The 21,680-nt window shown below is 43.2% G+C and overlaps 1 protein-coding gene and 1 long non-coding RNA gene across 2 annotated transcripts in view; one reads left to right on the plus strand and one right to left on the minus strand.

Moving 5' to 3' along the window:
• LOC127007354 (uncharacterized) overlaps positions 1 to 21,680 on the plus strand; it is a 240,098-nt gene that overhangs the window by 194,226 nt on the left and 24,192 nt on the right. The gene's annotated exons all lie outside the window — the stretch shown is intronic.
• The window catches only part of LOC127007352 (uncharacterized), a 208,165-nt gene that overhangs the window by 136,077 nt on the left and 50,408 nt on the right, over positions 1 to 21,680 (minus strand). The gene's annotated exons all lie outside the window — the stretch shown is intronic.

Below are 21,680 nucleotides of genomic sequence, written 5' to 3' on the forward strand. Positions count from 1 at the left end.
TGTGTGTGTGTGTGTGTGTGTGTGTGTGTCAGAGAACGCAGCAGAAACCTTCTCCCCTCACTGTTGCCACACATCACTGCTCCCCTCCCTCCCCCGAGCCTCATTTCCCGGCCTGGCAACACTGCTCCACCCGCTATCATAAATTCGGAAGCAGACAGACAAAGAATGGATGTATGTCCAGTACATAAATGTTTTCCCGGCGTTCACAACAGCCGTGTGTGTGTGTGTGTGTGTGTGTGTGTGTGTGTGTGTGTGTGTGTGTGTGTGTGTGTGTGTTTATGCCCTCGCCTGTAGTGATTTAAGCTCCTCATCTTTTCGTGCTGCCAATCTGATTTTTTTTTTTCATTGGTTCGTTGTGAATGTTGCCGCTGCGCCGCTCTGTGCCGGCTGGTGAACACGTGTAATGAATGGACGCAAATATTCAAATAGTTAAACAAGCATACACTCAAATATTTAAACAGAAAATATAATTAATAATGACAAATAGATATCCAGACACTTAAATTAATTGATGGATGGGTGGATCGATGGACAGGTTGATAGACTGATATGTGGACAGACAGAGAGATAGATAAATTGATAGTTTTGTCACTTAGTTTGCTTTTATTTTTTGCGCAGTAAAGTGGTTCTGATGGTGCTCTGTCTTGTCTTGCAGAAGGTGAGTCAAGACACGCACACCTGCCGCCCACGAGCGCCAAACGTCAGGCAGGTGTGGCATGGGTGCCAGCTCCTGGAGGCCCAGTGCTGCTGTTATGCTCCTAAACACGTCTTAAATTGTAATCATTTGCTATTTTTAGGAGCATTTTTCAGTGACTAGTTTATCCGTTTGATGCGAATGACGCACCTGTTGAAAATAGTGATTTTTTTTAACACTATCATTGTAATGATCAGAGGCTCCTGAGTGGCGAGCTTGTCTGTGTTTGTATGACTGCCTGACGCTGACGAAACTACAAGTACAGTGGCAATGTACGCATATATATATATATATATATATATATATATATATATATATATATATATATATATATATATATATATATATATATATATATATATATATATATATATATATATATATATATATATATATATATATATATATATATATATAGTGCCGATAGGCTTTCCTGATTGACTCTTTTGGTTGGCCCCAGCCCGTTACTGGCGCAGGCAAGTGTTTTATGGTGGCGCCATCTTGCGTGGTACATGCTGCCTCTCCGGATCTCCACTTGATCCTCTTCAGAGTTTCTCTAGAGTCCGGGTTGATAGGTGATCATCAGGACAGCATGTGGGTAGTCTTAGCCTACTCGGCGATGACTGAAAATTGTCAGCTTGTAGCGGCGGCCAGGACTTGAACCTGGGTCCTTGGCACACCGCGCCCGCACGCTGACCACTCAGCCACCGGATCCCACCTCCACATGTGCATCTCTGTCTCCACCAGTGACGGGCACATCACTGGTACTACCACCGGGGCTGCGTCACGGGGGTAAGAGACAACGCAAACTTTCCGCCATGCGATTTATGTTTAAAATCTACACGATGGTTAAATATTTTTGTTCAATTATTTGTTTTCAGTGTTAAGTCCGTGATGTTATGTGCGTATATTGTTTTGGTCATAAAATTTTTCAAAACCTCACTTTATGAAACATTTACAAACGATGTATACTGCCACAGTGCCCGAGCGCAAATAGAATGAAAATATGCGCGAAATAGTGCGTAAAGGCGTAGGTGTGCGGGCCGGGACACTCACAGGTGGGGGCGTGGCTCTGGCCCTTCTTCACGCATCCCCTCTCGCGGAAGGACCAACAAGCTCATCCGCCCTTTGACGCGTCCAGCTGGGTGTCTAGTCACCCTCCTCGCTGGATAACCCCGTGTGGGAACCGGTATAGTCGCCGGCAGTCCGACCATGCACCAGGCCGTACTGGATTACATGGTACCAGTAGAAGTGGTCCAAAGCACTAGCCTGACGGAAAAATGTTTTGTAAAGGTTTTAAAGATGGTCATTACAAATTAAATATTGTTTGACATACTTAAATCTTTTTCAGATGTTGCTTAGTTTATAATCAGTTTTAGTACTGGTTGAGGTATCCCTTCTTCTACGTATATTCTCGCGTGACACCACTCCACCGATTCCTTTACCCTAATGCCAACACAAAATAATAACCTTGTTTAGATGTCGAAGGTTCTCATCCTTTTCAACCACGGATTTATTCGATTCAGTAATAGTTATAGCATTTATTTGATCTAAATCCGTACTCTGCTGCTTTCCTCTTTCATAAAGTGCTCCAACTTTAATTTTACTATAGGATGGAAACTACATAGGTATCGAAAGTTCACATCCCATTAAACTACTATCCAAGGAATAAGTCCGTCCCTCACACCATACCCATAACAACCTAGGCTAACTCCGTGTAGTGGCGGGCATGCACACTTACGTATTTTCTCTTCCTCTCCCGAGTAAATAAAAACATAGGAACGCAAGGAGTCTGGAAAAGGCTGGTTGGCCTATTCAATAAACGAAAACAATAACATTTAGGAGCCAGTCCATGGATCCAGCTCAACTCTGAAGCGGAGATTGAAATCCCTTCCGTAGTCAGTGTGCTGAGAGAAAACTAAAAATTGGCTCCTCAAAGATGCAAGTTTAACCTTTCGTAACATTATCAGTTTCCCGCGTGTCTCGAGTGTGTCAATAATAGGCACATCGACCACGCCTTTACGCTGTGCCTGACTGGTCAAGGGCCCGTGTGAAGAGAGAGAGAGAGAGAGAGAGAGAGAGAGAGAGAGAGAGAGAGAGAGAGAGAGAGAGAGAGAGAGAGAGAGAGAGAGAGAGAGAGAGAGAGAGAGAGAGAGAGAGAGAGAGAGAGCGGGGGAACACCCACATTACGTACTATTTATCACGCTTATACCATGCAGAAGGAATTAGTAAAAAAAGAAATTGGATGAAGAGAGACAAGGTTAACCGTTCATGTTATTCCTCTGTTAAGTAAAGCCACGTATAGACCATCACTTCAGGCCAGCGAAACGCGATAAACTAAAAAAAAAAATCTACGGGCCTAAAGTTAAAACATTTAGCGATTACTTTTTCTTGAAGCTCAGTTACTTTATAATATTCCTGAAGACTACAGATTATTTTTCCTTAAGCAATAAACTCTACGGAAATAGTCAACACTTAAACATTTTTTTTTACAACAAAGGAGACAGCTCAAGGGCACAAAAAAAGGAAACAATAATATAAAAAAAAAGCCCGCTGCTCGCTGCTGCTAAAAAAGAATCAAAAGAGAGGTCAATTTCGGGAGGCACATGGGACATAATTTAATAACCACGTAGCTGAATCGCACTTACTGGGCATAGAGAATTAGTGAGTGTAGACTGATTCATTAAAAGCGATCAATCAAAGAAATAACTCCACTAGCAAAAGACCCTGTAAATATATTCCTATGATTACCTTCTTGAGCCACTTCAGTAAACTGTAAAAAATGAAGGGTATAAAAATGTTATACCTCGGTAACTAAGGTATAACATCGAGTTGAAATACCCTTAACCTCACCAATACCCCTTCCAGTCAAGAGGCAAGGTATTTAAGTACAAATATATACCCTTCATTAGACTTAGCACAACATATAAGGAATTAAGAAGACTGGCGAATCGCGATAAAATAAACAAACACCTACAGAATCCAAACATCAGGTAAACATCTTCCAGCGAGGTTCCTCCAGATGTGTATGGAAGGGAGGGCTTAAGAGAAAGGAAGCTAAAGACGCCAGCAACTTTTAATAGAATATGCGAACTTCGGAAACTTTTTTGATTGCGGTAAACAGCTCTCGACCGCCCGCCACGCCCCCGGCCCTTAGTAACGCATTAATTGGCGGGGCGAGTTTTCTTTTGCGGTTTTTTCGATATATCGCGTCAGTGTTTCGGATTTAGTCGTCACGGTATTAGTCGTGGTAGTAGTGGTAGTAGTAGTAGTAGTAGTAGTAGTAGTAGTAGTAGTAGTAGTAGTAGTAGTAGTAGTAGTAGTAGTAGAAGAAGAAGAAGAAAAAGAAGAGGAAAAAGTCTACACCTCTCTATAAAAGAAGAAGAGGAAGAGGAGGAGGAGGAGGAGGAAGAAAAAAAAAGAAGAAGAATATAAAGAAGAAGAAGAGGAAGAAGATGATGAAGAAGAAAAAGAAGAAGAAGAAGAATGTGGAGAAGAAAAAGAAGAAAATAAGAAAAAGAAATAGAAAAAGAAGAAGAAAAAGAAGAAAGAGAAGTAGCAGAATAACAATTGAGTGTGTAAGGAAGCAGTGTGGTATACTTCACTGCAGCATTAGCGGAAGAGGCTGAGCTGATGCTGATGATGGTTCTGGTATTGGTGGTGATGGCTCAAACAGTCCCTCCTTCCCTCATCCTCTCCCTAAGGAACCCACCACACTCTTTCCTCTCACTTGCCTTTCTCTCTTCTTTTCTCTCTCTCATCGATTTAAGTTTTATATAATTCGTCGTCTTTTAGTTCATCGCTATTCTCTTTACCCATTATCAGTTATTTTTTATCACTTCCACATATTGGTGAGGGTTTAATTGCATCGTTTTGTTTTATTTTTCATCGTACAATTTGCTCTTCTTCATTCAGGGTATCAGGACACCTCTCCTCCCGAAATTGACCTCTCGTTTTGGACACTCCTTTGACCTCTGTTCGGGAGCAGTGAGTAGCGGGCTTTTTTTATTTTTTTATTTACGCCCTTGAACTGTCTCCTTAGCTGTAAAAAAGAAAGTCTCTCCTCTCTTACAAATATCGTTTTTTCATTCGTTTTCCCTGATAAACATTTCTTAATCAAGGCTCGTTTCCTCCCCCAAAGCCCTTTTTCTTCCACTCAAAGCCACCTCTCATGTCTATTACTTTACTTTCTTTCCTACTCCATCGAGCTATCCAACCTTCTTTATTTTCCATTCCTTCTCAGCTTTCTTTTTTCTTTTTTTTTTTTTTACTTTTTTTTATCACCACCTTCACGGAGCACCGAGGCCACGCGCATCATCACCTTACCTACACGTCATCATCTTATTCTTCTTTCCAACTCTCTAATTTCCTCTTCGTTCATTCATCCCTTCCCTGCCATCCTTCATCTTCCGTCCCTCCTTTTCCTCTCTTCCCTCGTGCTATCGGTCTCATTTTTCATAATTTTCTCTTCGTTCTCCTCCGCGTATCTTCCCTTATTTATTCTGCCTCTCTCTTCTTTCTGCTCCCTCTCTACCTCCTCTTCATATTCACCCTCCTGTTATCTCTCTCGTCCCTCATCGTTTCCTCCTTTTCCTTCATTATCTCCCTCTGTTTTCTCTGTCTTCTCGCTTCGCCTTTTTTCGTCTCTCCTTCTTCCTTCTCTTCACCCTTGTTACGTTTCACACTCAACATTTTCTTCTCTTCCTCTTCTATCTTGTATTCTTTTATCTACCTCTTCCATCAGCTCTCTCTCCCCCCCGTACTAACTTCTACTCTCTTTAGTTTCTTTCCTTTTTCCACCTCTACCGCTCTCACCCTCGCTCCTCCATCATTTTAGCTCCCCTCTGCCTTCCTGGCGCGCTGTTAATCATGTTCACTCTCCCACCTTCCCTCCTCCAAGACACCTTTCATTAAATAATTCCCGGTGAAGCAATTACTAAAGGTGAGGTGAAGACGGCAATGATCACCCTCCCGCGTGCTTTTTTTTGGTATGAGAAAGACGGTAAGAAATAACAGACAGAGGGACAGGCAGATAGACAGACAGACAGGCGGGCTTTTAATCAGGTAGGCTAGGATGTCCTGAGTTGGAGGCTGTGTTTGTGTACGTTATGTTATTGTTATGTTAATGATATCTTGCCCACGACTTCGATGCTACGTGGAATTTTTCATCTCCTCTCTTAAGACTCAGCTGTGTTTTTGTCGTTGCTTATTATTATTATTATTATTATTATTATTATTATTATTATTATTATTATTATTATTATTATTATTATTATTATTATTATTATTATTATTATTATTATTATTATTATTATTATTATTATTATTGTAATTATATAAAAAAAATCTTGGATAATTAAGCAGAGTGGAGCCAGTGAGTGAGTGATACGCTCACACACACACACACACACACACACACACACAGAAAGAGAGAGAGAGAGAGAGAGAGAGAGAGAGAGAGAGAGAGAGAGAGAGAGAGAGAGAGAGAGAGAGAGAGAGAGGACTTTACCTCCTCCAGCGTTTCTTTCCGTCTCACCTCATCGCTTTGCTTTCTCTCTCTGATTGCGTCGCTACTCCTTGGATAGATAGATAGATAGATAAATAGGTAGATATAGATAGACAGCTAGATATATAGACACATAGATATATAGACACATACAGATAGATAGTGATATAGATAGATAAATATTCAGTAGAAATGAGAAACCAATCATTGAATATCACAATGCTCTATTTCATCGTGCGTTAGGGAGGTTTAATTATCTTCTTTAAGCCTACACAAAGCGGGAAGAGGTTCTAGTTCATCTTACTCACCCCCCAGGCTTAATCCCTGTATTTTCCCCGTATTGCTGCGTATTAGATCATGTTCGACGTTGATGTATTTGTGATCTTCCCGGTATCAGATTTACTATTGATTGAGCTAAGACTTATTTTCTGCGTTTCAGTTCCTCATATTCCTCTTTTTTTCCTTTCTTTCTTTTATTCTTTCTTTCTTTTTATCTTTCCACTATCTCTCACCAGGTCCCGTTTCTTACCCACACTTCTTTACATATCATAGTCCTTCTCTTCTTCCTCCTCCTCCTCCTCCCTTTTCTTCTCCTTTCTTTCTTTTTTCTTTCTTTCTTTCTTTCTTTCCTTTATTTCACGAGTTCCCCTTTTTTTCAACCCACACTCTTTTACATATTACAATCCTCCTCCTCCTTCTCCTCCTCCTCCTCCCCTTTCATTTTCCTTTCTTTCTTTCTTTTGTTCTTTCTTTCTCCCTTTCTTCCTTTCCATTATCTTTCATCAGTTTCCCTTTTTTATCCACACCTCCTTTACATATTACAGCCCTTCTCCTTCTCTTTCTCCTCCTCTTCCGCACCCCCCCTTTCCTCCTCCTCCTGCTCCTCCTCCTCCTGCTCCCTCCTCGCCAATCACCTTCCTTCCCTCCATAACTCCCCGCGGCGTCGTCATCTGGGTTGATCAGGTGAGACATCCACTCTTCATTTTCTTAAGTACGACGTTCCGCTTTCCCTTTCGCAAGAAAAGTGGAGTAGAAGACGCGAGGAAGGGAGTGGTTGAGGGAGGGGAAAGTGGAGGGATAAGTGAGTGTTGGAAGAGAGGGGAGAGGGTGAGCAGGTGAGTAAGTGCAGGTGAGTGAGGGAATGAGTGGGTGCTGGTGCTGTTGGGTGGGTAAGTGAGTGAGTGAGTAAGGGATTGAGTGTGAGTAATTGGTGTTCTTTTGAGGTGGGTAAGGTGAAGGCGTGAGTAAGTGTGGGTGTGTTTATTGTGTGTATGGGTGTGTGAGTGAGTGGATGAGTATGTGAAGGAGTGAGTGAATGGGAATGTTTTCTTGGGGTTTAGATGTGTGAATGAGTATATGCGTAAGGGAAGAGGTGAGTAAATTCGAGTTATTGGGTGTGTTGGGTGTGTAAATGAGTATACGAGTAGGTGAATGAGTGAGTAAATATGAGTGCTTTGTGTCTTTGTGTGTTCGGGTGAGTGAGTGAGTATGTGAGTAGATGAATGAGGAGAGAGGAAAGGGAGGAAGAAGGTAAGGAAGATAAAGGATGGAGGAAGAGGAAGAGGAAGAGGAGGAGGATAGAGAAAGAGAGGAAGAAAAAAAGATGAGGAGGTAGAGTAAAGCAAGAAGACGAAGAAGGAAGAGGAGGAAGAGGAGGAGGAGGAGGAGGATAAAGAAAGGACAGAGGAAGGGAAAGAAGGGAAAGAAGAAAAGGGAAGAAGGAAACAGAAGGGAAGGAGAGGGATTTGTGTGTGAAATGTTCCCCTTTTTTATCTTTATTTCCTTCAATCTTTCTCTATTCTGTTTTTGTGTGTGATGTTCTTACTAGTATATCTTCCTCAACGTACTTTCTCCCACTTGTCGTTTATATATGAATCATTATTTTTCCCTTCTACTTCCCTTCTACTTCTTTAATTTCTTTCGTCGTCTGCGTATTAAACAGCAAGGGAGGAGGGCCAGTATTCATAGTCTCTTTATTGCTTTTGTTTACCTGTTGTATCCCACACGGCATTTACTTAAGTGACTCGCAAGGGTTTTGAGTCACTAGAATTAATAGCGTTGCGAACAGGACACCTCTCCTCCCGAAATTGACCTCTCTTTCGGCCACCTCTCTTGATTCTTTTCATAGGAGCAGCGAGTAGCGGGCTTTTTTATTATTGTTTCCTTTTTTTGTGCCCTTGAGCTGTCTCCTTTGTTGTAAAAAAAAAAGTTATGAGTCGGTAAAGGAGCAAAGATGACTCATAAATACTGGGCAAGGAGACTAAGATTGGTATTCTAAGACGCTTTCGCCTCTCAAATTATCAGCTACTTCCAAAAGCTAAAAAGGAATTAGTCGGGTTCTAAGGAGCATATGTTTAGGTTCTTGGTACATAAAAAGGGTCAAACTGCCACCAGGGTCATTAAACTACCCCTGGAAATGCTTGGGACTCGTACGAAAGCCTTGTCAAATATGTGTTCATGAGGCACCGAAATGTTTAAGAAAATGACCCTGAAGGCGACGCTCATGAAACTCGTAGGCAGACTAGACCAATCCATAGTGTTAAAACGTACCGGGAAGATGAAAGCAGAAAGAACACCTGCGTTTTATGTTCTTAAAAGAGCTCAGGAAGGAAATCAGGAGTTAATGATAATGCTCTTAAATATCTTCACTCCCTATATCTTTTTGTCTCCCGCAATGTGTATGTATGTCATGCACTCCTAAATTAGAGCTACTTTTTTACGTATTTTTCACTTTTTTTCCAATTTTTACTCACAGGTTTCTCGCTGAGCTCAAAAGGTTTTATAGTGTTTATTTTTTGCTGAGGGGAAGCGAGTGAATTGGTCGAGGTAAAGAAAGGGATAAGAGAAGGGAGAGAAGGAAGAGAAGAAAAAGAGGCGGACGAGGAGGAGGAGGGCGGCGGGGATCTCACTAAAGACTCTCCTTCCCCTGAGTCCTCCGCCATTACCGAGGAAAAACTCGTGTAAGGTGGAGCAAAGATTCCTCAGAGAGATGTTTTATTGTGGGTCGGTCTCTCTCTCTCTCTCTCTCTCTCTCTCTCTCTCTCTCTCTCTCTCTCTCTCTCTCTCTCTCTCTCTCCCTCCCCCCCCCCCTGTCTACATGTTAATCTTTACTTCTTTCTGTACCTTGCAAAGTCGATCATAATTTACGCCGAACAAAAATTTAATACATCTGTAAACAGACTGCAAGAACGTAGATGAAAACAGCTATCACACAATTTGAGACGTCCACTGATTGAATAGTTAACTAAGATATTTAAGTATGTATTACTTTCATAATATTCGTATATATACACCCTCAGGCAGATTTAGTTAATATCATGGTGTTTTATTAATATCAGGTGTCATCAGTTTAGTTTTATTAATTTAAATACGTATTACTTTATGTGGTTTATCAATACACGCATCAAGATCGATTGCTCTACTATCCTGCGGGCAGTGAAATAAAGAGTTCTTCTTTTGCACTCCAATGGTATGCTACACACGAACTATTTTACACTCGCTTCGTTTTGCATGAACTAAGTACGTAAGTGAAAACATAAATAAATAAATACACCCATAAATAATAACTTCAACAAATAAAAGTATTTCAAAGAGAGATAGAACAGAGGAACTACTTAAGTGAAACTAAAAAGTTTCATTTTAATATGTGTGTGTGTGTGTGTGTGTGTGTGTGTGTGTGTGTGTGTGTGTGTGTGTGTGTGTGTGTGTGTTTATGTCTTATTTTCCTTTTTTTTTAATCTTCAACGATTCATGTTCTCTCTCTCTCTCTCTCTCTCTCTCTCTCTCTCTCTCTCTCTCTCTCTCTCTCTCTCTCTCTCTCTCTCTCTCTCTCTCTCTCTCTCTCTCCATCCTCCGCCTTCCCTTCACACGCCGTCCGTCCATTCACAACGTTACCGCACCTCAGCCCCCCTCTTCCCCTCAGCCCAACCGCCACTAACACGAGAACGGCAGCGAAAACGGGTTAACGGAAGGCCTGGCACGAGCCGCCTACTCCTCATAAGAATCAGCGGCAATTGCTATTGGGCGGCGGCGAAGCTAAAAGTCCAGCGCTCACTCCCTCGTCCACGTCCCAGCTACACGTCCCTTTACCGGCGTTCCAGAAGATGAAATGCGGTGGTTTACTTCTTGCACGTGAGGATGAGCAGTCTCTGAGGAAGGAGGGTACTTGTTTTTACAGATTTCCTCCCCCCCCCCCCCCTCCCCCCAGCTCCTTTCCTCCCTCCGCTTCCACTCTCTCCTCCGCAATCCTTTCTCCCTTCCTCTCTTCTCCTTCTCCTCCTCCTTCCGCGGCGGTGATGATGAATTTATTATAGCGTGCTTTACGAGGAGGAAACAGGTGAGATGGAGGCGCAGGTATGTAGCTGATTAAGAGTTATGTGATGGAATAGCCGGAACACGTCGCCAGGATGAAGAGACATGGAACGCACTGAACGCCGGCGGTGGTAAAGTTGTGTGGCAGAACAGGGAAAGACGCGGCAGGTTGGAGAGAGAGAGAGAGAGAGAGAGAGAGAGAGAGAGAGAGAGAGAGAGAGAGAGAGAGAGAGAGAGAGAGAGAGAGAGAGAGAGAGAGAGGTTAATAGACAAATAGACATAGAAGCAGAAGGCGAAAGAGAAAAACAGACATGTGCAGACGGATCGACGCCCAGACAAAAGAAAATAAGAAAAATACAGATGAACAAATAAATAAACAAACAAACAAATAAACAGGCGGAGAGAGAAGACAAACAGATTAGTGCTGGACGGGATGACGGGCAGATTGGCACACAGATAAACGGACAGGCATTTGCAAAGACTGATAGGTAAACAAACAGAATGACCAGGGGATAGACTATTCTATATCTCTGGAGACATCTTTCAATTGTATTACCCCGGTTTTCCTTCTTTGTATATATTTCACGCACTCATTCTCTTTTCTTTTAGGTTGGATGCTGTTTATATTTTACTTCCTCGAGTCTTGTTTATCCTTGCAAGAAAAGACAGACAGACAGATCGATAAAGTGCAGTAATCTTGAATACACACACACACACACACACACACACACACACACACACACACACACCATCCAGCATCACTAAATCTAAGTCAATAGAAAGATTCCCGTATTTCCCTTTCATTTCGTCCCTTCATCATTCCACCCACGCCCCGCCCCGCCCCTCCACCCCTCCCACCGTCCCCTCCCTCCCCCCCACGCCCCCTCCCATGGCCTGGTCTCCTGTAAAGCTCAGACGCTCACCGGAGACCAAATCATTAAGTCTTCAGGGGATGTTCTCGAGTAGGGGACTGTTCGCGGTGCATTTTAATGAGAGAGAGACGATGCGCCGCTGTCTGTTGTGTATCAAGCGTCGCCGGGAACCCCAGCATTGATAGTTTGCGGGCCTCTGATCGCGTGGGAGAGAGGAGAAAGAAAGAGGAAAATCTCATTTCTGTTGCATTTATTATCATTTTAGAAGGTTGATAAAGTATGGGGGATGCTAAGCGTACTGGACCCACATTCGCCGCGTGATGGACGACGCGGGTTCGAATCCTCACGCTACCACTCGGATTTTCCAGTCACCGCCGAGTGGCTTAAAACTACCCACATGCTGTCCTGAAGACCACCCATCAACCCGGACTCTAGAGGAAGCCGTCCAAGCGAATCAAGAACGAGTTCCGGGGGGCAGCATGAGCCAATGCAAGATGGCGCCACTATAAACACTCGCCTGCGCCAGAACGGGGTGGGCCGACCATCAGGCCCCACCTGGAAGAAGCCTTGGGCCGACCATCAGGCCCCACCGGGAAGATGCCTACCGGCGCAATAGGCAACAACGTAAAAAAAAAAAAAAGGTGGATTTGAAAGGGGAAAATGTAACCCCCTTAGTCCTTTTTAGAATTCTGGTTACGTTAAATAATGAAGAGGATATTAGTCTCCCTGGGTTTATCATTTCTAGAAGACTTTTGACGATTATGACTTTTTTTTTTAATTCTAACCTGAGTACTGTAAGAGATTAAGTAAAAAATACGCAAAGAAATTTCCATCTGCTATATATATCATTTCAGAACACTAAGGAAGCAAGTGACACTAAGGTAATCGTAAATTTAGAAGGAAAAAAATCACATCCGTGTCTTCTATTTTTGTTAGGATGTACAGTGACTAGACATCTGTTAAAACATAAGAATCACTGATGGTAATGAATAGCTGATCTTTATACGAATGGAGAGGAAGGGAAATGGAGGGGAAAAGGGAAGGGAAGGGAAGACATGATAAAGGAAGGGAAGGGAAGGGCAGACACGATAAAGGAAGGGAAGGGAAGAGAAGGGAGAGGAAGGGAAATGGAGGGGAAAAGGGAAGGGAAGGGAAGACATGATAAAGGAAGGGAAGGGAGAGGAAGGGAAATGGAGGGAAAAAGGGAAGGGAAGGGAAGACATGATAAAGGAAGGGAAGGGAAGGGAGAGGAAGGGAAATGGAGGGAAAAAGGGAAGGGAAGGGAAAGGAAGACATGATAAAGGAAGGGAAGGGAAGGGAGAGGAAGAGAAGACATGATAAAGGAAGGGAAGGGAGAGGAAGGGAAATGGAGGGAAAAAGGGAAGGGAAGGGAAGACATGATAAAGGAAGGGAAGGGAGAGGAAGGGAAATGGAGGGAAAAAGGGAAGGGAAGGGAAGACATGATAAAGGAAGGGAAGGGAAGGGAGAGGAAGGGAAATGGAGGGGAAGGGAAGACATGATAAAGGAAGGGAAGGGAGAGGAAGGGAAATGGAGGGAAAAAGGGAAGGGAAGGGAAGACATGATAAAGGAAGGGAAGGGAGAGGACGGGAAATGGAGGGAAAAGGGAAGGAAGGAAGAAGGATGGTACTGAAGAGGAAGGAAATGGAGGGAAGACCTGATAAAGGAAGAAAGAAATGTGTATCTATTGCCGAAGCATTTACTGTGTATAAATGATGAAAACATTTAACTAATTAATGAAGTCGATCCATTGGAAGAGATTTATGAAATAAGCCTTTTATCTTCTTTTTACTTCTTTTTTGTGTGAGGGTGGGTAAAACCTCTCCTGAATTTTATTTTTATACGAGTAATGAAGCTTGATAATTTTATACACGATGTTATTTAGAGTATTGGCGGCCCAGATAACGTGGGACGAGGGGAGCCGCGTAAAATGGAGGCGCTTTTAGGGGTATCTGTAGGCCGAAGGAGGATTTAAGAGGCCGTAAAAGATCACAGGAGACCTTCATGAGAGACACAGATGACCCACGAGGGACTAGAACATACCACGGAGGATTTTAAGTGGCCTCAAGAGGTTCCGATGTGCCAAAAGGAGAATTCAAACGATAAGCGGCCCCGAAACTGTGCACGCTGGCTACAGAAAGGTCAGAGAAGCGGACAAAAGCCTTCAGGAGGTCGCAAAAGGTTAAGGAAAAGGCACGGCGGACCTTAAAAGAAGAGGCACAAAGCTCAAGAGGCCGCGTGGTTGAGAAAGCCAACGAGAGGCATCAAGTAGCAGCCTGGAGAGAGAGAGAGAGAGAGAGAGAGAGAGAGAGAGAGAGAGAGAGAGAGAGAGAGAGAGAGAGAGAGAGAGAGAGAGAGAGAGATGGGGGGCGGGTTCGGGATCTCTGGACAGCACCAAGACTTGTATTTGTTTACTTCTTGACTCATCCACCTTCCCGTTATTTTCTCTTTTTCTCTTCTTTCTTTTCATCGTGTTTTTTTATCTTTATCATCATCGGTATTTTAGTCGTTATATTATTATCCTCCTCATCCTCATCATCATAATTATCAGCATCAGCAGCAGCAACATTGTAGTAATAGTAGTGGGAAAAGTAGCAGCAGCAGTAGTAGTAGAAGTAGTAGTAGTTGAAATAGTAGTAGTAATAGTAGTAGTAGTAGTGGTAGTGGTAATAGAAGTAGTAGTAGTAGAAGCAGTAGCAGCAGCAGTGGTAGAAGTAGGTAGTTGAAGTAGTGGCATTCATTCCCGATTCTTGCCAAAAATCCTTCCCTTGCGTTATTCTGAGATTTTCCTCACTTTTGCCTCTCCTCATCTAGCGTTCAATTTCCCGTGTCCCATTCATTGCTGCCTACATGTTATAATGGACATCACGTCTATGCCTTAGTCGTATTTACATGTTTCTTTTGTTTTTATTATTGCCGCCAGTAAACTAAACGTGGGGAGCAGGTTTGAAGTTTCTTTATCACTATATGTGTATTACTGAAATGTGAGAAAAATGTCCGCAGAGTTATGACGGTTATGTTATGCCGGTAGCGATCTAGTCAGGGTTCACGCATTGCCTTCACGACATTTCTCCCTTCACGATGTTCTTCTTGAAGCTATTGCTTACAGCAAGTGGTTCCCTCGTCCATTGATGAATTATCTGCCTATTGGAGGCGATGGCTCAGTAAATAGATTAATGCGTCCCAGTTCTTGGTTGAATCCCGTAGTTTGAAGAATTCAGAACAAGAATTCCCTACCGAGCTTTTATAATCGGTTTCTTCTTTGTTATGGGTCTTTTTCTTTTTCTTCTTCTTCTTCTTCTTCTTCTTCTTCTTCTTCTTCTTCTCCTTCTTTTTCTTTTTCTTCCTCCTCTTTCTCCTCCTCCTCCTCCTCCTCTTTATCCTCCTCCTCCTCCTCCTCCTCCTCCTCCTGGATTATTCAGTGGTCTGAGAAGTGGCAAATGCCCTTCTACCTTGACAAGTGTTGGTCCAGAAGTTGTCATCACACCTACATCATGTGAAAAGCCTCAACACGGCGTACATCAAGAATCAGATTATGGGATCACCAGCAGCAGTGACCTGAAGCATACAATGCACTGTAAGTCTGCCTGTACGATAGCTATTACTATGGTTGGATTCATTGCAAGTAACTTCGAGAAGCCGCGAATTATGTTATCTTAATATAACTTGCAGTGTGCCTCTTGTCGCCTAATCTCAAAAAGTACACCAAATTACTTGGGAGTATAGAGACACGCCACGGAAGTGACACCTACGTTGAGGGTACAACAGTCTGAAGAAAGACTGAAGTCAATCAACCTCTTTACGCTGGGAAAGCGACAACTACGTTGCGGGGATTGGATTTGATGCATGTCTATAAGAACCAGAACACGGACAATATCATTGATTTTATTTCCAGTTTTATTACTTCGATCACCGGAAAAAAAATTTTCTCCATACTCTTCGGAGAATTAGTAAAACAATATGCTCTACCGAATCAAAGGAGGCGAGGTATTACAGACACGTACTTTTCTCTTGACGCGAGTCATGCACCAGTGGAACACCTTTCCTGCAGTAGTTAGTACGAAAAACAATAAACACCATGAAAAATTGCATTGACTGTTACTTCGTTGCATCACGAGTGAACTCAGTGTTCCCGTGCGTGCGTATAACAAGTCCTTTAATCTTTTCTGTGTGCCATTGATATGCTTGACGACCCGAGTAAAATCACGAGCACCTAGGCCTGTTATAAGCCAACAGGCTTTCTGCCTACTCTTCTGTGTTTCCATGATTTCTCTTCCATATCTTCCTGCCCCAGTGCAGCACCTTCCTCTTCCATCGTCTCTTCTTTCCCTACCTCAACTTCCTTCCTCTCTCGTACTTTTCCTCCTTTCCTTGCATTTTCTCTCACCTCGACTCCCATCTCCTCTTTCTTCTTGCCCTCTTCCTCCTCCTCCTTCGCCTTCGCCTCCTCCACCTCCTCCTCCATATCCTCCCCCTCCCTCCTCCTCCTCCTCCTCCTTCTCCCAAAGTCGACATTTTCCACCTTTTCTTGCCCGGGTCATCATTGCCTGGGTCACGTCTTGCCCCCTGACACCCTCCTCCACCGCCGCCTTCTCCCCCTTCTTCCTCCTTCTTCTCCTTCTTTCTCCTCCTTCTTCTCTTCTTCTTTCTCCTCCTCCTACTACCCATACTCCTACTTCTCCTCCTCCTCCTCCTCCTCTCGCCCTCTGATTGGTTCCCGAGGTGCCACACGCAGGAGAAAGGAAAAGCAGAGTTGTGGAGGCGAAACGAAACACGGGTGGTGGTGGTGGTGATGGTGATGTTGACACTGATGGTGGTGGTGGTGCTGGTATGCTTAATGGTGATACTGATATATTCTTAGTTGTGGTGATAGTGGTAGCTGTGATGATGGTGGTGATGCAATAGTTGTGGTGGTGGTGACAATGACATGATGTGGTATTGACGTGGTTGTGGTGATGTGGTTGTAATGGTTGCGGTTGTGGTGGTACTGAGGATGCTGTTGTGGAGGAGGTCATTATGATGGTGGCAGGGGTAATGGTGCAGATAGTGATATAGCTGTGTTGTTAGGAGTGATAGCGGTGATGGATGGTCGTGGTGGTGGTGGTGGTGGTAATATAGTTATGGTGGTGGAGGTGGTGGTGCTTCTGTTGCTGCTACTGCGCTCATGGTGATTGTGGTAGTAATTGTGATATTGTGGTGATATGGCAATGGGGGTGGGATAGTGGTAATGATGGTAATGGTGATGGTAATAACACACACACACACACACACACACACACACACACACACACACACACACACACACACAACCTTCGCGGCATGAACGAGGAAGAGAACACCGATTAGGAAAACTTGGCAGCGCATATTTATAACTCGCTTTTTTCTTCCTTTCGCGGAGATGTATCAATTTAGAAGACCAGCGCGCGTATAAATGTAGTCGTTGAGTATATATATAAGATAATATCAACCTAGAAAATAAAGACACAGGACATCCTTGTGTGATTATGTGCAAGATCTTCCCAGGCCGTGTGTAGTAGGCGCATCAGCTGTGGCAAAAGAGTATAACACTGTTTATTTGTGCTTAGCAAGACGTGGCTCGAGAAACGGTGAAGGTGAGTGTGCAGGGAGACGCGAAACCCTTGTCTGTGTATGTGTGGAGCTCCTTCCCCTCCCCTCCTTTAGTTCCTTTGTGCAGCTCGGCCTCCCGGATCGGCCCTGCCATATAGCTTAATGTTAGCTTAATGTCAGCACGACGGCAAAGTCTACCACCGTCTATCTCTCCCTCTCCTCCATGCATGATTCATCCCCCTTCCCTTGGCTATGTAGATGAGGAAGAAGAACGTCCTCTTAGTGCAGATAAAGGCCTCTCCTCCCACTTAGCGTCTTGCAATGTAGGAAAGTGCATGTGTTCACTTTGCCTCTCTTTCTTCGTTCTTTGGTATTGCATTGGAGGTGAAGAGAGCATGATTTGAAGTCTAAGTAGATAGGCAAATGTTGAGCTATTGGGGTTACGTGACTCATTTTCTGCTTCCATTTGTACTATAGAGGTGAGGAGAGAAATACACTCAAGTCTAAGATTGGTAAATGTCTGGTGTCTGTCTCCCTTCCTTCACCCAGACCTGGAGGCGAAGGGAGAAACATAACATTGTCTACGAACCGTGTATGTGTTCCTTCTTCTTCTGTATCTATAGTGTAGGAAAAGGTGTTGGAGGTGTAGGGGTTGGAGGTGTAGGTGTTGGAGGTGCAGGGGTTGGAGGCGCAGGTGTTGGAGGTTGGAGGTGTAGTTGTTGTATATACCTCTCGGCCGGCTTAGAGAGAAGAGGAAGAAGAAGGTCATATACAGCATCTTGCCTCCTCTAGGAAGGAAATAACGTCGAACATGAGCCTTAATATTTGACGTAAAAACATTTGAGAGAGAGACTTTTTCTTATTCTTTTCTTGTCTTCCGTTCCTCGTTCATCCTTTTTTTTTTTATATCGTCCTGCACTCCCATTCTTCTTATTTTTTCCCTCCTCCTCCTCCTCCTCTTCCTCCTCCTCCTCTCTCCGTTATCAACCCGGAGGTCTTTTCTTTAAATGCTACTCTCGTGTTCTCAAATCCTTACTATCTTTTTTTTATTTCATTTATTCTCCTCCCCATCCACGTTCTCTTCCGTCTCATCATTATCCAGACATTTTCGACTCAACCGTACAGGACTTGAAAAAAATTGCGCATGTGCCTCGTTACGGAACTAAAGACACTAATAGAACAAGTGCTGACTGTGGGAGGCGACTCGACAGGGACCGAAATGTGAAGGGAGGGCGAGGCAGAATATGTTAGTCGTAGGAAAGCAAACGCGGCTGACGTAAAAGTAAGGATAATGGTAGAAAGGGATAGCGATGAGGGAACAGCTGAGCACAACCCAACCAACCGTTTCAGGCAGACTTAGAGGAAGATAATAGAGGGAAAAAAACGTGGCAGAACGAGAAAGAACATACGGGAAAGGGAACCACGCACAGAACCAGAAATACTAGAAAAGATATATTCGCAAAAGGAAACGCAGTGAGGACATAGACAGTTAATGAATGAAACAGTAAAGAAAAGAAACCTAGTGCGGAAATTTTACTAATAACAAGATTTAGCGAGAAAGGACTGAAGATAAAGAGTTATACAAGCAAAAATGGGAAGGAGAATTAGTGAATCGAAAAGCTGTTAGTATATAGAGTAAGTGACCGATGCTGCCGAGAAAGTTACCTAGCATGGATATATTATTAACTAGTAAGAAACTATGTAATAAATAACTAACCCAGCAATACAGTCACGTAAGCAGCTAAGGTTAAGGAGATATTAGTGAAAGGAAAAGCCGTGCGTTTAGTACATAGGGGATATAACAGCGAAGGGGAGAAACCGTATGGGAGATGATGAGAGCAAGTGAGAAATCGGAGTAGAAAAATCAAGAATGGGAGAGGTTTAGGCCTATGGAGGAAGTGGGAGAAAGGGAGGAAGTATTGATTGTAATGAGAATAGTGGGTAACAGCTGACCACGTCCCGCCACGCCTCCTCCTCCTCCTCCTCCTCCTCCTCCTCCTCCTCCTCCTCTCGCCGCTCCCACGTGTTAGCAGCTTCCTCTTTTCCCTCCTCCTTTTCACACTTCCTCCCTCTCTACTTTTCCTTCTCTCATTCTCTATTTTTCTCCCACCCAATGACTCACCTCAATAATATCATGGACTATTTCCGTTATAAAATGTCTTGCTTCTATATATATAATACGGTGGCTTCGTTATAGGATTTTTACGCCTTTTATTTTATGGCTTTCTATTAATCTTTAGTCATGTGTGAAGATTCCTATATTTTCTTTCGTTTTTTTAGGTATGTTTACGGCGGTTACATTGATTTGCCATCGAGAACTTCATCTGAACCGTAGTTTTGGTGGTGATGGGGAGGAGGGGGGAAAGGTCTGTTTAAACTCTCGACTTCGGTCTAGATGCGTTTTGTTATTTACACATTTATGACTGAAGAATGGTACAGGACTGAGGCATGAGTAAGAGAAAGGCAGGTGTTCAGAGCGTACAAGACGGTTAGCATATTATGAGAGAGACTGAATGAGTGAATGAGCGAAGTCGATGTTAAGTGAGAGCAAGACTTAGAATCAATGCGTAAATAAGTGAGTAAGGCCGATAGTGCAATAGGGTGTTCAGTAAATAGGAGGAAGAATTTTAGTGTGAGTGAGTGAGTGAGTAAGAGTGTGAATGCAAGTAGGTGTTAATTAAGATAGAGCAAGACATGTGGTCGGTCAATAAGTGAGAGTGGCTGAGTTATTATGAGAGTGAGTTAGGTGGGTATTATAAAACACTTTCGCTTCTCACATCATCTATTTCTAAAGGCCAATGATGGGGTCAGTCAGGTTCAAGTGAGTGTTTCTTCAGGTTCATGGTACAGGAGAAGGTTCATACTACCACCAGGGTCATAAAAATGCTCCAACTCCCACGAAAGCCTTGTCAAATATGCGTTCTTGAGCGGCGAAATGTCTTATAATACAATCCTTAGTATCGCAGCCATTGAGTGAGTGAGGAAGTGAAGGAAGGCAGGTCCAAAATATCAGAAGTGGACTGCCGACTCTGCGGCCGAAAACTGGTCACTCCTATCGATTCCTGAAGGCCCGATACCCGCGCGAGGGGAAAAAGAATGAATTTTGGTGTGACTTAGAACCCAGGTACGAACGAACGACCGACGCTTGTCCTCGTTTCAACGCCTCCTCGGGTCCCCTTTACCAACGCACCCAACACGAGTTTGTTTGTTTGTTTTTTGTTTTTTTAATGCATGAAATCCCTATACGTTTTTTTTTTTTTATGTGTTAGTTTCATTGTAGGTTCCTCTGCGTAGAGATAAATGCTTTGCTGATCATATCTTTCTCTTTCTACACTTTATTTATTTGTCTTTTATTTATGCCAAAGATGTGAAGAGTGTGTGAGTGAGACTAACATGAGCACAATGAAGATAAGTTGAAGGCGAGGAAAGCTGCAAACAGTGACCTCAGATGATATTTCAATTTCTCCGTTTTCAGCAGAACCACGTGTGACATCTTTGTTGGCATATGTTTTCGAGTTGTCTGTGTCTGTCTGTGGTCATCAGCATGTTTGTCAGCGTTTGTCTGTCTGCTCATGCATCAACAATCAGAGTCAATGAATAAATAATTAGTGAAGACGTTCGCCTGGCCAGCCTTTCCTCTCGCTGCATTAAGCATCGCGACAACCTGCTACAATTTACGACAACCTGCGACAATCTGCAACAACCTGCGACAATCTACAACCTGCTACAATCTACGACAACCTGCGACAATCTGCGACAACCTGCGACAATCTGCGACAACCTACTACAATCTACGACAACCTGCTACAATCTGCGATAACCTGCCACAATCTACGACAACCTGCTACAATCTACGACAACCTGCGACAATCTACGACAACCTGCTACAATCTACGACAATCTGCGACAATCTGCGACAACCTGCGACAACCAGTGACACGCAGCAAAGTTAACTCTCATTACATTCAGTGCATTAAAAGCATTGTTCAGAATCATGCACTAGTTTATGTTTTCATCGTTTACTAATACTCAGCTCATAACTACAAAGAATTGCATATGGTGTTTGTATTAATATTGTATGCAATTTGATAATAGGGTTACCCATTGCATCTTATCTTCGACAAATCCGCCAGCTGTTTACAGGGGGCCAAGGAGGATAGGCTGTCTAAAGTTAATTACGTTCATTCTTATTTCAATTTTTATTTATGAGGTAATTATGCAGTTCAGTGACGCCCATGTACGTCGTGGATGAATACTTGAGACCCAACTTTTCCGTTCCTTATTTCGGTGTTATAACTGATATGTCTGCGATTTTACAAGAGAACACGCGCTTTTCTCTTCTTTTTTTTTTCTTTTTTTTATGCGGACGTGACATTTATTCAGACTTCAAAAAAGAAAAATCGACAAGTCACCTCTCCAACTTAACATCTTTTACTACAATAAAACGAATAACATGCTATTTTCTTATTTAATGCGTGGGTTCCTAGAAGCTGGAGCGGCGATTAAGAATTGAATAATGTTGCACTTCGTTGTCCGTACAAATTTCACGTGAAACGAGTTCATCATAAGCTGTAAAGAAGTCAGCGAGGAGGAAGGGTTGATAATCACCCTCCTAATCCTTGCTAATCCTTCCTGTGATGCAGGAACGAGTTACGCTGCAGATTGGCTTAGTGTAAGGCGACTCGCATGTTGAAATCAGGTGACCAGGTGT

This window comes from Eriocheir sinensis, chromosome 3, assembly GCF_024679095.1.
Source record: "Eriocheir sinensis breed Jianghai 21 chromosome 3, ASM2467909v1, whole genome shotgun sequence".
Classification (NCBI taxonomy): domain Eukaryota; kingdom Metazoa; phylum Arthropoda; class Malacostraca; order Decapoda; family Varunidae; genus Eriocheir; species Eriocheir sinensis.